The following is a 12,501-nucleotide window of genomic DNA, read 5'->3' on the forward strand; positions in this document are numbered from 1 at the left end:
ACTACCAATGGTCCACCTGACCCTAAACTACCAATAGTCCACCTGAACCCAAACTACCAATAGTCCACCTGACCCGAAACTACCAATAGTCCACCTGACCCCAAACTACCAATAGTCCACCTGACCCCAAACTACCAATAGTCCACCTGACCCCAAACTACCAATAGTCCACCTGACCCCAAACTACCAATAGTCCACCTGACCCCAAACTACCAATAGTCCACCTGACCCCAAACTACCAATAGTCCACCTGACCCCAAACTACCAATAGTCCACCTGACCCCAAACTACCAATAGTCCACCTGACCCCAAACTACCAATGGTCCACCTTACCCCAAACTACCAATAGTCCACCTGACCCCAAACTACCAATAGTCCACCTGACCCCAAACTACCAATGGTCCACCTGACCCCAAACTACCAATGGTCCACCTGACCCCAAACTACCAATAGTCCACCTGACCCCAAACTACCAATGGTCCACCTGACCCCAAACTACCAATGGTCCACCTGACCCCAAACTACCAATGGTCCACCTGACCCCAAACCACCAATAGTCCACCTGACCCCAAACTACCAATAGTCCACCTGACCCCAAACTACCAATAGTCCACCTGACCCCAAACTACCAATAGTCCACCTGACCCCAAACTACCAATAGTCCACCTGACCCCAACTACCAATAGTCCACCTGACCCCAAACTACCAATAGTCCACCTGACCCCAAACTACCAATGGTCCACCTGACCCCAAACTACCAATGGTCCACCTGACCCCAAACTACCAATGGTCCACCTGACCCCAAACTACCAATGGTCCACCTGACCCCAAACTACCAATGGTCCACCTGACCCCAAACTACCAATGGTCCACCTGACCCCAAACTACCAATAGTCCACCTGACCCCAAACTACCAATAGTCCACCTGACCCCAAACTACCAATAGTCCACCTGACCCCAAACTACCAATAGTCCACCTGACCCCAAACTACCAATAGTCCACCTGACCCCAAACTACCAATAGTCCACCTGACCCCAAACTACCAATAGTCCACCTGACCCCAAACTACCAATGGTCCACCTGACCCCAAACTACCAATGGTCCACCTGACCCCAAACTACCAATGGTCCACCTGACCCCAAACTACCAATAGTCCACCTGACCCCAAACTACCAATAGTCCACCTGACCCCAAACTACCAATAGTCCACCTGACCCCAAACTACCAATGGTCCACCTGACCCCAAACTACCAATGGTCCACCTGACCCCAAACTACCAATAGTCCACCTGACCCCAAACTACCAATAGTCCACCTGACCCCAAACTACCAATGGTCCACCTGACCCCAAACTACCAATGGTCCACCTGACCCCAAACTACCAATAGTCCACCTGACCCCAAACCACCAATAGTCCACCTGACCCCAAACTACCAATGGTCCACCTGACCCCAAACTACCAATGGTCCACCTGACCCCAAACTACCAATAGTCCACCTGACCCCAAACTACCAATAGTCCACCTGACCCCAAACTACCAATGGTCCACCTGACCCCAAACTACCAATGGTCCACCTGACCCCAAACTACCAATAGTCCACCTGACCCCAAACTACCAATAGTCCACCTGACCCCAAACTACCAATAGTCCACCTTTGCCCAGACCAACACACCAATGGCCCATGTGTCCCCAAATGGCCAATAGTCCACTTGTCCCCAAACCACTCAATGGTCCACTGTTGCCCAGACTACATTGTCCACCTCTGCCCAAACCACCAATGGTCCACCTTTGCCCAAACCACCAATGGTCCACCTTTGCCCAAACCACCAATGGTCCACCTTTGCCCAAACCACCAATGGTCCACCTTTGCCCAAACCACCCAATGGTCCAACTTTGCCCAAACCACCAATGGTCCACCTTTGCCCAAACCACCAATGGTCCACCTTTGCCCAAACCACCAATGGTCCACCTTTGCCCAAACCACCCAATGGTCCACCTTTGCCCAAACCACCAATGGTCCACCTTTGCCCAAACCACCAATGGTCCACCTTTGCCCAAACCACCCAATGGACCACCTTTGCCCAGACCACCCAATGCTCCACTTTTGCACAAACTACCAATAGTCCACCATTGCCCAAACCACCAATAGTCCACGTCCACAAAAGACCAATGGTCCACCTGTGCCCAAACTACCAATAGTCCATCTTTGCGCAAGCTACCAATAGTCCACCTGTCCCCGGGCTATCAATTGTCCATCTGGCCCCCAAACCACCAATAATTCACCTTTCTCTCAACCACCAATGGTCCACCTTTCCCCAAACCACCAATGGTTCCACCTTTGCCCAATCCACCAATGGTCCACCGTTGCTCAAACCACCAATAGTCCACCTGTCCCCAAAGGACCAATGGTCCACCTGTCCCCATAGGACTAATGGTCCACCTTTACCCAGACCATCCAATAGTCCACCTGTGCCCAAAGGACCAATGGTTCACCTTTGCCCAGACCATCCAATAGTCCACCCGTGCCTAAAGGACCAATGCTCCACCTGTGCCCCCCAATGGTCCACCTGTGCCCAAAGGGCCAATGGTCCACCTGTGCCCAGACCATCCAATGGTCCACCTGTCTCCAAAGGACCAATAGTCCACCTGTGCCCAGACCATCCAATGATCCACCTGTGCCCAAAGGACCAATGGTCCACCTGTGCCCAGACCATCCAATGGTCCACTTGTGCCCACAGGACCAATGGTCCACCTGTGCCCAGACCATCCAATGGTCCACTTGTGCCCACAGGACCAATGGTCCACATGTGCCCAGACCATCCAATGGTCCACCTGTGCCCAGACCATCCAATGGTCCACCTGTGCCCAGACCATCCAATGGTCCACCTGTGCCCAGACCATCCAATGGTCCACTTGTGCCCACAGGACCAATGGTCCACATGTGCCCAGACCATCCAATGGTCCACCTGTGCCCAGACCATCCAATGGTCCACCTGTGCCCAGACCATCCAATGGTCCACCTGTGCCCAGACCATCCAATGGTCCAACTGTGCTCAAAGGGCCAATGGTCCACCTGTGCCCAGACCATCCAATGGTCCACCTGTGCTCAAAGGGCCAATGGTCCACCTGTGCCCAGACCATCCAATGGTCCACCTGTGCCCAGGCCATCCAATGGTCCACCTGTGTCCACACCTGTAAGGGGTGCAGTGGCCTCCTGCCGCAGGACTGGCCCTGGCTCTGGGGGCCTTGCACCATCTCAGTCGCCATGGCAGCCCGGCCCCAGCGCTCTATGACGTGTTTTTTGAATTTTCCCGCGGCGTGCCCCGCTCCAACAACACTGCCGGCCCACGTGGCCCCAACCGCCGTCTCCCGGGGCAACGGGCCGGCCGGCCGGCAGGCAGTGCCCACTGCGCACGCGCCCCGGCCAGCCGTCTCCCGGGGCAACGGCCGGCCGGCCGGCAGTGCCCACTGCGCAGTGGCGCCCAAAATGGCGGCCCTGGTGGGTGGGTGGCAGAGGCAGTGGGAAGAGACAGATTTCCCTCTCAAAAACCATCAGCACTTGATTTCATGCCTACAGCCTCCATAATTAATGAAAAAAAATCTAAATCTATTTTTTCACACTTAATTTTTCTTCCAGCAATTAATTTCAAATGGGAAATAACAGAAAATGCTGGAAAAACTCAGCAGGCCAGGCAACATCCGTGGAGAGAGAAATAGAGTCAACATTCAAATGGGCTTGGCTTTGGGGGTGTCCTTGAAGCATTTCCTCTGCCCACCTGGGGCTCTCTTGCCGTGCTGGAGCTCCGAGTAGAGCACTTGTTTTGGGAGTCTCGTATTGAGCATGCGGACAATGTGACCCGTCCATCGGAGCTGATCGAAGCTTTGACCACGCTCAATGCTGGGGATGTTGGCCTGAGCAAGAACACTGATGTTGGTGCGCCTATCCTGCCAATGGATTTGCAGGATCTTGCGGAGTCAGCGTTGGTGGTACCTCTCCAGTGCTTTGAGGTGCCTGCTGCACATGGTTCATGTCTCTGAGGCATACAGCAGGGCGGGTATCACTGCCGCTCTGTAGACCATGAGCTTAGTGCCGGGTTTGAGGTCCTGGTCTTCAAACACTCTCTTCCTCAGGCAACCGAAGGCTGCACTGGCACACTGAAGGCGGTGTTGGACTTTGTCGTCGATGTCTGCCCGTTGACAGTAAGCTCCCGAGGTATGGAAAGTGGTCCACGTTGTCCAAGGACTTGTCGTGGATTTTGATATTCATTGATAATTCATTTTGATATTCATTGGCGCATCACTGGTTGACCACATATCCGCTCCATCACTAAGACCGCCTATTTCCACCTCCGTAATGTCACCTGACTCCGCTCTGCCTCAGCTCATCTGCTGCTGAAGCCCTCATCCATGCCTTTGTTACCTCTAGACTTGACTATTCCAACAGACTCCTGGCCGGCCTCACATCTTCCACACTCCAGGGATTTGAGCACGTAAAGCTAGGCTGACACTCCAGTGCAGTGCAGTGCTGAGGGAGTGCTGCACTGTCGGAGGTGTCGTCTTTCGGATGAGATGTTAAACCGAGGCCCCGTCTGCTCTCTCAGGTGGACGTAAAAGATCCCACGGCCACTATTTTGAAGAAGAGCAGGGGGAGTTCTCCCCGGTGTCCTGGCCAATATTTATCCCTCAACCAACATCACAAAAACAGATTACAGGAAACTTTGTGCTATCCGGCACCGACGGGACCGAGCTGTTGCCGTTCCCTCAAAACTGCTGGACAAACCAGCGCTAATGTTGAAGCATACGGAGCTTTTGATCTCCGTATCTGGCAACAAACCCTGTTGCTTAGCAACAGCTTCTAAACAGTCAGCCGTACTCTCTGTAGCGTAGCAACAGCTTCAGCGAGACCTTGCAGAGCTTGACTGTTGAGAAAAAAGCAACGAAAAGAAAAAAAACCTAATGAAACGGCTCCTGATTTTTGCCGGTGGCTCGAGCTTGCCGGACAGTTAGCCTCCGGATAACACAAAGTTTCCTGTATCTGGTCATCATCACATTGCTGTTTGTGGGACAAATTGTCTGCCGCGTTTCCCACATTACAACAGTGACTCCACTTCAAATAGTACCTCATTGGCTGTAAAGCGCTTTGAGACTATGATCTAGACGAGGGAACTAGATGTAATATCTCCAAGTTTGCAGACGACACAAAGCTGGGTGGGCATGTGTGCTGTGAGGAGGATGCAGAGAAACTCCAGTACGATTTGGACAGGTTGGGTGATTGGGCAGATGCATGGCAGATGCAGTATAATGTGGATAAATGCGAGGTTATCCACTTTGGTGGCAAAAACAGGAAGACAGATTATTATCAGAACGGCAATAGATTGGGAAAAGGGGAACGAGACCTGGGTGTCCTTGTGCACCAGTCGCTGAAGGTAAGCATGCAGGTGCAGCAGGCAGTTAAGAAGGCAAATGGTATGTTGGCCTTCGTAGCGAGAGAATTCGAGTACAGGAGCAAGGAGGACTTGCTGCAGTTATACAGGACCTTGGTGAGACCACACCTTGAGTATTGTGTGCAGTTTTGGTCGCCTTATCTGAGGAAGGATGTTCTTGCCATGGAGAGAGTGCAGCGAAGATTCACCAGACTGATACCTGGGATGGCAGGAATGACGTATGAGGAGAGATTGGGTCGATTGGGCTTGTACTCGCTGGAGTTTAGAAGAATGAGAGAGGATCTCATTGAAACTTATAAAATTCTAACAGGACTAGACAGACTACATAGATACATAGAAGATAGGAGCAGGAGTAGGCCATTCGGCCCTTCGAGCCTGCTCCGCCATTCAATGAGATCATGGCTGATCATCCAAATTCAGTACCCGGTCCCTGCCTTCTCCCCATATCCCTTGATCCCTTTAGCCTTAAGAAATATATCCAACTCTTTCTTGAATATACTTAATGAACTGGCCTCCACCGCCCTCTGTGGCAGAGAATTCCACAGGTTCACCACTCTCTGGGTGAAGAAATTCCTCCTCATTTCAGTCCTAAATGGCTTACCCCTTATCCTTAGACTATGACCCCTGGTCCTGGACTCCCCAGCCATCAGAAACATCCTTCCTGCATCTAGTCTGTCCAGGCCTGACAGAATTTTATAGGTTTCGATGAGATCCCCTCTCAGTCTTCTAAACTCCAGTGAGTATAAGCCCAATCGACCCAATCTCTCCTCATACATCATTCCTGCCATCCCAGGTATCAGCCTGGTGAGTCTTCGCTGCACTCCTTCCATGGCAAGAACGTCCTTCCTCAGGTAAGGCGACCAAAACTGCACACAATACTCAAGGTGTGGTCTCACCAAGGTCCTGTACAACTGTAGCAAGACATCCTTGTTCTTGTACTCGAACCCTCTTGCTACGAAGGCCAACATACCATTTGCCTTCTTAACCGCCTGCTGCACCTGCATGCTTACCTTCAGCGACTGGTGTACAAGAACACCCAGGTCTCTTTGCACTTCCCCTTCTCCCAAACTATTACCATTCAAATAATAATCTGCCTTCCTGTTTTTGCCACCAAAGTGGATAACCTCACATTTATCCACATTATAGTGCATTTGCCATGTTTCTGCCCAATCACCCAACCTGTCCAAATCGTGCTGGAGTTTCACGACATCCTCCTCACAGCATACCCTCCCCCCCAGCTTTGTGTCGTCTGCAAATTTGGAGATATTACATCCAATTCCGTCATCCAGATCATTAATATATATTGTGAACAGCTGGGGTCCTAGGACCGATCCTTGCGGTACCCCACTAGTCACTGCCTGCCACTCGGAAAACGACCCGTTTATTCCAACTCTTTGCTTTCTGTCCGCCAACCAGTTCTCTATCCAAGTCAATACCTTGCCCCCAATCCCATGTGCCTTAATTTTGCACGCTAATCTCTTATGCGGGACCTTATCGAAAGCCTTCTGAAAGTCCAAATACACCACATCCACTGGTTCTCCCTTATCTATTTTACCAGTTACATCCTCAAAAAATTCCAGTAGATTAGTCAAGCATGATTTACCTTTTGTAAATCCATGTTGACTTTGTCCGATCCAGTCACTGCTTTCCAAGTGCTCTGCTATTACATCTTTTATAATGGACTCTAGCATTTTCCCCACTACCGATGTCAAGCTTACCGGTCTATAATTCCCCGCCTTTTCTCTACCACCTTTTTTGAATAGTGGGGTAACATTAGCTACCCGCCAATCCATGGGTACCGTTCCAGAGTCTATCGAATTCTGGAAGATGACCAGCAATGCATCTACTATTTCTAGGGCCACTTCCTTAAGTACCCTGGGATGTAGATTATCAGGCCCTGGGGATTTATCGGCCTTCAGTCCCATCAATTTTCCTAACACCATTTCCCTACAAATACTGATTTCTTTCAGTTCCACCCTTTCATCAGACCCTATGTTCCCCAGCATCTCTGGGAGGTTATTTGTGTCCTCCTTTGTGAAGACAGAACCAAAATATGTATTTAGTTGGTCAGCCATTTCTTTGTTCCCCATTATAAATTCCCCCGATTCTGACTATAGGGGACCTACGCTTGACTTCACCAATCTTTTTCTCTTCACATATCTATAAAAGCTTTTACAGTCAGTTTTTATGTTCTCTGCAAGCTTACTCTCATATTCTATTTTCCCTTTCTTAATTAATCCCTTTGTCCTCCTTTGTTGAATCCTAAACTGCTCCCAATCCTCAGGGTTATTGCTTTTTCTGGCCAATTTATATGCCCTCTCCTTGGACCTTATGCTAACCCTAATTTCCCTTGTTAGCCACGGTTGGGTCACCTTTTTTGTTTTATTTTTATGCCAAACTGGGATGAACAAATTCTGTAGTTCATCCATTCGGTCTTTGAATGTTTGCCATTGCCTATCCAACGTCAACCCTTTGAGTGCCATTCCCCAATCAATCCTACCCAACTCGCTCCTCAGACCATCGTAGTTTCCTTTATTTAAATTGAGGACCCTAGTCTCCGAGTCAACTACTTCATTCTCCATCTTAATGAAGAATTCGATCATATTATGATCGCTCCGACCCAAGGGGCCTCTTACAACAAGATTGCTAATTAATCCTTTCTCGTTACATAATACCCAGTCTAAGATGGCCTGATCTCTGGTTGGTTCCTCGACATATTGGTCCAGGAAACCATCCCGTAAACACTCCAGGAATTCCTCCTCCACAGTATTGTTACTCATTTGGTTGGCCCAATCTATATGTAGATTAAAGTCACCCATGATGACTGCTGTGCCCTTATTGCATGCTTCTTTAATTTCTCTTTGAATGCCATCCCCAACCTCCGCCTTACTGTTTGGAGGTCTATAAACCACTCCCACTAACGTTTTTTTCCCCTTAGTATTTCTCAATTCTACCCATACAGATTCCACCTCATCAGAGCTAATATCCTTCATTACAATTGTGTTAATCCCTTCTTTAACCAGTAATGCTACCCCACCTCCCTTTCCTTTTTGCCTATCTTTCCTGAATATCGAATACCCCTGGATGTTGAGTTCCCAGTCCTGGCCTTCCTTGAGCCACGTTTCCGTAATCCCAAACAAATTGTATTTGTTTACTTCTATTTGCGCAGCCAATTCATCCACCTTATTACAAATGCTCCTTGCATTAAGACACAAAGCCTTCAGGCTTGTTTTTTTAACGCTCTTAGACCTATTAGAATTATTATTTACTGTGGCCATGTTTGATTTAAACCATTGATTTCTCTGACTGCCACTTTTGTTTTTCTCCTTCTTATCTTTTGCTTTTATCCTTGTTTCCCTTTCCTCTGTCTCCCTGCTCAGGTTCCCAACCCCCTGCCATTTTAGTTTAAACCCTCCCCCACAGCACTAGCAAACACTCCCCCTAGGACATTGGTTCCAGCCCTGCCCAGGTGCAGACCGTCCGGTTTGAACTGGTCCCACCTCCCCCAGAACCGGTTCCAATGTCCCAGGAACTTGAATCCCTCCCCCTGGCACCATTCCTCTAGCCACGTATTCATCTGAAGTATCCTTCTATTTCTACTCTGACTAGCACGTGGCACTGGTAGCAATCCTGAGATTACTACCTTTGAGGTCCTGTTTTTTAATTTATCTCCTAACTCCCTATACTCCGCTTTTAGGACCTCATCCCACTTTTTACCTATATCGTTGGTGCCTATATGCACCACGACAACTGGCTGTTCACCCTCCCCTTCCAAGATGTTCTGGAGTCGCTCGGAGACATCCTTAACCCTTGCACCAGGGAGGCAACACACCATCCTGGAGTCTCGTTTGCGGCCGCAGAAACGCCTATCTATTCCCCTTACAATTGAATCCCCTATTACTATAGCTCTACCCCTCTTTTTCCTCCCATTCTGTGCAGCAGAGCCACCCCTGGTGCCAGGAAGTTGGCTGCTGCTGCCTTCCTCTGATAAGCCATCCCCCCCAACAGTACTCAAAGTGGTGTATCTGTTGGAGAGGGGGGTGGCCACAGGGGACCCCTGCACTACCTGCCTGCGCCTAGTACTCTGCCTGTTGGTCACCCGTTCCCTTTCTTCCTGTCCAACCTCTACCTGCCGTGTGTCCAACTCCGTAAATGTGCTATTCACGTTGTCCTGAGCATCGTGAATGCTCCAGTATGTGTCCAATCGCAGCTCCAGCGCCGCAATGCGGTCTGTCAGTAGCTGCAGCTGGATGTACTTCCTGCACATGTAGTTGCCAGGGACACCGGAAGTGTCCCTGAGTTCCCACATATCGCAGGAGGAGCAGATCACGGGGCCCGGCTGTCCTGCCATGACTTACCCTTTAATTAATTGAATTTAAATTAAATCAATCAATCCCACTAATTACACTACAGTTAACTGGTTTACCAACAGTCCCTGCTACACCAGAGAGACCTTAGAAACTATAAACCAGAGTTAAAGTTTAAAAAAAAAGAGATATACTCACCAACCAAACACTTACCTGCTTCCTGGTGACGTCACACTTTGATTACTTTTTACCTCTCTCCCCTGCTGTTGAATTGGTCGGGCTGCTCCTGACTCACTGCCACCAGTTTGAACTGCCGCCGATGCTGTGTTCCCACACAGGCCCGCTCTAGTCGGGCTGCTCCTGACTCACTGCCACCGGTTTGAACTGCCGCCGATGCTGTGTTCCCACACAGGCCCGCTCTGGTCGGGCTGCTCCTGACTCACTGCCACCGGTTTGAACTGCCGCCGATGCTGTGTTCCCACACAAGCCCACTCTAGTCGGGCTGCTCCTGACTCACTGCCACCGGACTAGATGCAGGAAGGATGTTCCCAATGGTCAGGGAGTCCAGAAACAGGGGTCACAGTCTAAGGATAAGGGGTAAGCCATTTAGGACAGAGATGAGGAGGAATTACTTCACCCAGAGAGAGTGGTGAACCTGTGGAATTCTCTGCCACAGAAGGCAGTAGAGGCCAATTCATTAAATATATTCAAGAAGGAGTTAGATATATTTCTTAAGGCTAAAGGGATCAAGGGATATGGGGAGAAGGCAGGGACAGGGTACTGAGTTTGGATGATCAGCCATGATCTCATTGAATGGCGGAGCAGGCTCGAGGGGCCAAATGGCCTACTCCTGCTCCTATCTTCTATGTTTCTATGTTTATATGAGACGTCTGGTGGTCGTGAAAGGCACTATATAAATGCAAGTCTTTCTTTTCTCCATAAACTTAAGCTCAACCAAAACTCTGCTGCCCGTATCCTCACTCGCACCGTCCTAAGTCCCGTTCACCTATCGCCCTGTGCTCGCTGACCGACATTGGCTCCCAGTTGAGCAACGCCTCGATTTTAAAATTCTCATCCTTGTTTTCAAATTCGGCCGTGCCTTCAACTGCTGAGGACCTAAGTTCTGGAATTCCCTCCCTAAACCTCTCCGCTTCTCTCTCTCCTCCTTTAAGACGCTCCTTAAAACCTACCTCTTTGACCAAGCTTTTGGTCACCTGCCCCAGTGTCTCCTTATGTGGCTCAGGCTCAAATTGAGTCGGATAATCGCTCTTATAAAATGCCGTGGGACGATTTAGTACGTTAAAGGTGCTATATAAATGCAAGTTGTTGTTGTTGTTGTTGCAGGGTAGATTTTAAGTCTCACATTTTTAGGGTCACCCACCCTTCAAGATCGTCCCGGAGTCTCCTGATACGAGCAACCCAGGAGAATAACCATAGGGGCATTAAAAAATATGGTGTGTTTTTGTCTCAATTTCTCTGAATCCTTTTGTTTATTAGTTATAACAATATTGGCGAAGGTGGGGTGGGGGGGGGGGTGGTGGCGGGAGGGTCATGTGATGAAACCTCCGGGAACGCGTCGAAGTAGAATTGGCAACCACAAACACTGGTGCATCACTCTCTGTTGCGGGGTACATTTGAGATGCCACTCTCTGTTGCTGGGTAGATTTGAGACGCCACTCTCTGTTGATGGGTTGATTTGAGATGCCACTCTCTGTTGTTGGGCAGATTTGAGATGCCACTCCCTGCTGCTGGGCAGATTTGAGATGCCACTCTCTGTTGCTGGGCAGATTTGAGATGCCACTCCCTGTTGCTGGGCGGATTTGAGTTGCCACTCCCTGTTGCTGGGCAGATTTGAGCTGCCACTCCCTGTTGCTGGGCAGATTTGAGATGCCACTGTCTGTTGCTGGGCAGATTTGAGTTGCCACTTGTAATGTATGTACCTTTAAGGGGGGGGAACTACTTTTTACAGCTCATGTATACTGTAGTACCGGCAGTGACGTTGAGTAGTAATCTGTACAGATCAGTTGCAGTCTGAGCCACGTTGAGTAAACACCTATTGTACCGTTCTCCGCAGTTTGTGTCTTCTTATACACGGACGTAACATTGGCGACGAGGCAGGTTTGAACCTACCTGCAACTCTGCATCACCTCCCGGGGATTCGTTCCTGGAGATCAGTGGATTGGAGGTCAAGGCCAGAGACTCGGGTGTCGACCATGGGCAACCGCCCAGTCATCCAGCAGAGACTCGAGAATTGTGGGGGAGGCTGTCGAGAGCCAGGCTTGGCTTTCCAGTCGAGGTGGTCCAGCGAAACGGGCTGGCAACAGGTAGCGCGCAGACCCTTCCCGGACAGCGGCGGGCTAGAGCCCGACCGAGCGGCACAGCAAAGGGCCGAGCAGCGTCGACGGGGGAGAGAGAGAGAGGGCAGAGCGCACAGGGCGCAGCCGGTGTTCAGGGGCCGAGCAGCGTCGGAGAGAGGGAGAGAGACGCGCAGAAACCCGCGAGGCGCCGCCATTGCCACGAGGACCGCTGAGAGCGGCGTTGGCAGCAGCGCAGGAGAAGTGCGCGAAACCTACAGGGCGCCGCCATTGCCACGAGAACTGCCGGGAGCGGCGTCGGCAGCAGCGGGGGAGGAAGGAAAGCGCGGGAGACGCCATTTTAAGCCATTGGGAGACGCCATTTTAAACCACACCCAAAATGCCGAAGAGTGGCAGTATCACCGCATTTGACAATGAAGTCGAAGATTGGACTA

The 12,501-nt window shown here is 50.3% G+C and overlaps 1 protein-coding gene across 1 annotated transcript in view; it reads right to left on the reverse strand.

Annotated features, from left to right (window-relative positions):
- Window positions 1–3,344, reverse strand: part of LOC147091057 (transmembrane protein 217-like) — a 31,159-nt gene extending 27,815 nt beyond the window's left edge. The window contains exon 1 of the mRNA XM_085977512.1: window positions 3,194–3,344. The gene's annotated coding sequence lies outside the window, so the exon portion shown is untranslated. The remainder of the gene's footprint in view (window positions 1–3,193) is intronic.
- Between the last annotated feature and the right edge of the window lie 9,157 nt (window positions 3,345–12,501).

This window comes from Somniosus microcephalus, unplaced genomic scaffold (genome assembly GCF_052327205.1).
Source record: "Somniosus microcephalus isolate GS21.2 unplaced genomic scaffold, FLI_Smic_1.0 unresolved_chr4, whole genome shotgun sequence".
Classification (NCBI taxonomy): Eukaryota; Metazoa; Chordata; class Chondrichthyes; order Squaliformes; family Somniosidae; genus Somniosus; species Somniosus microcephalus.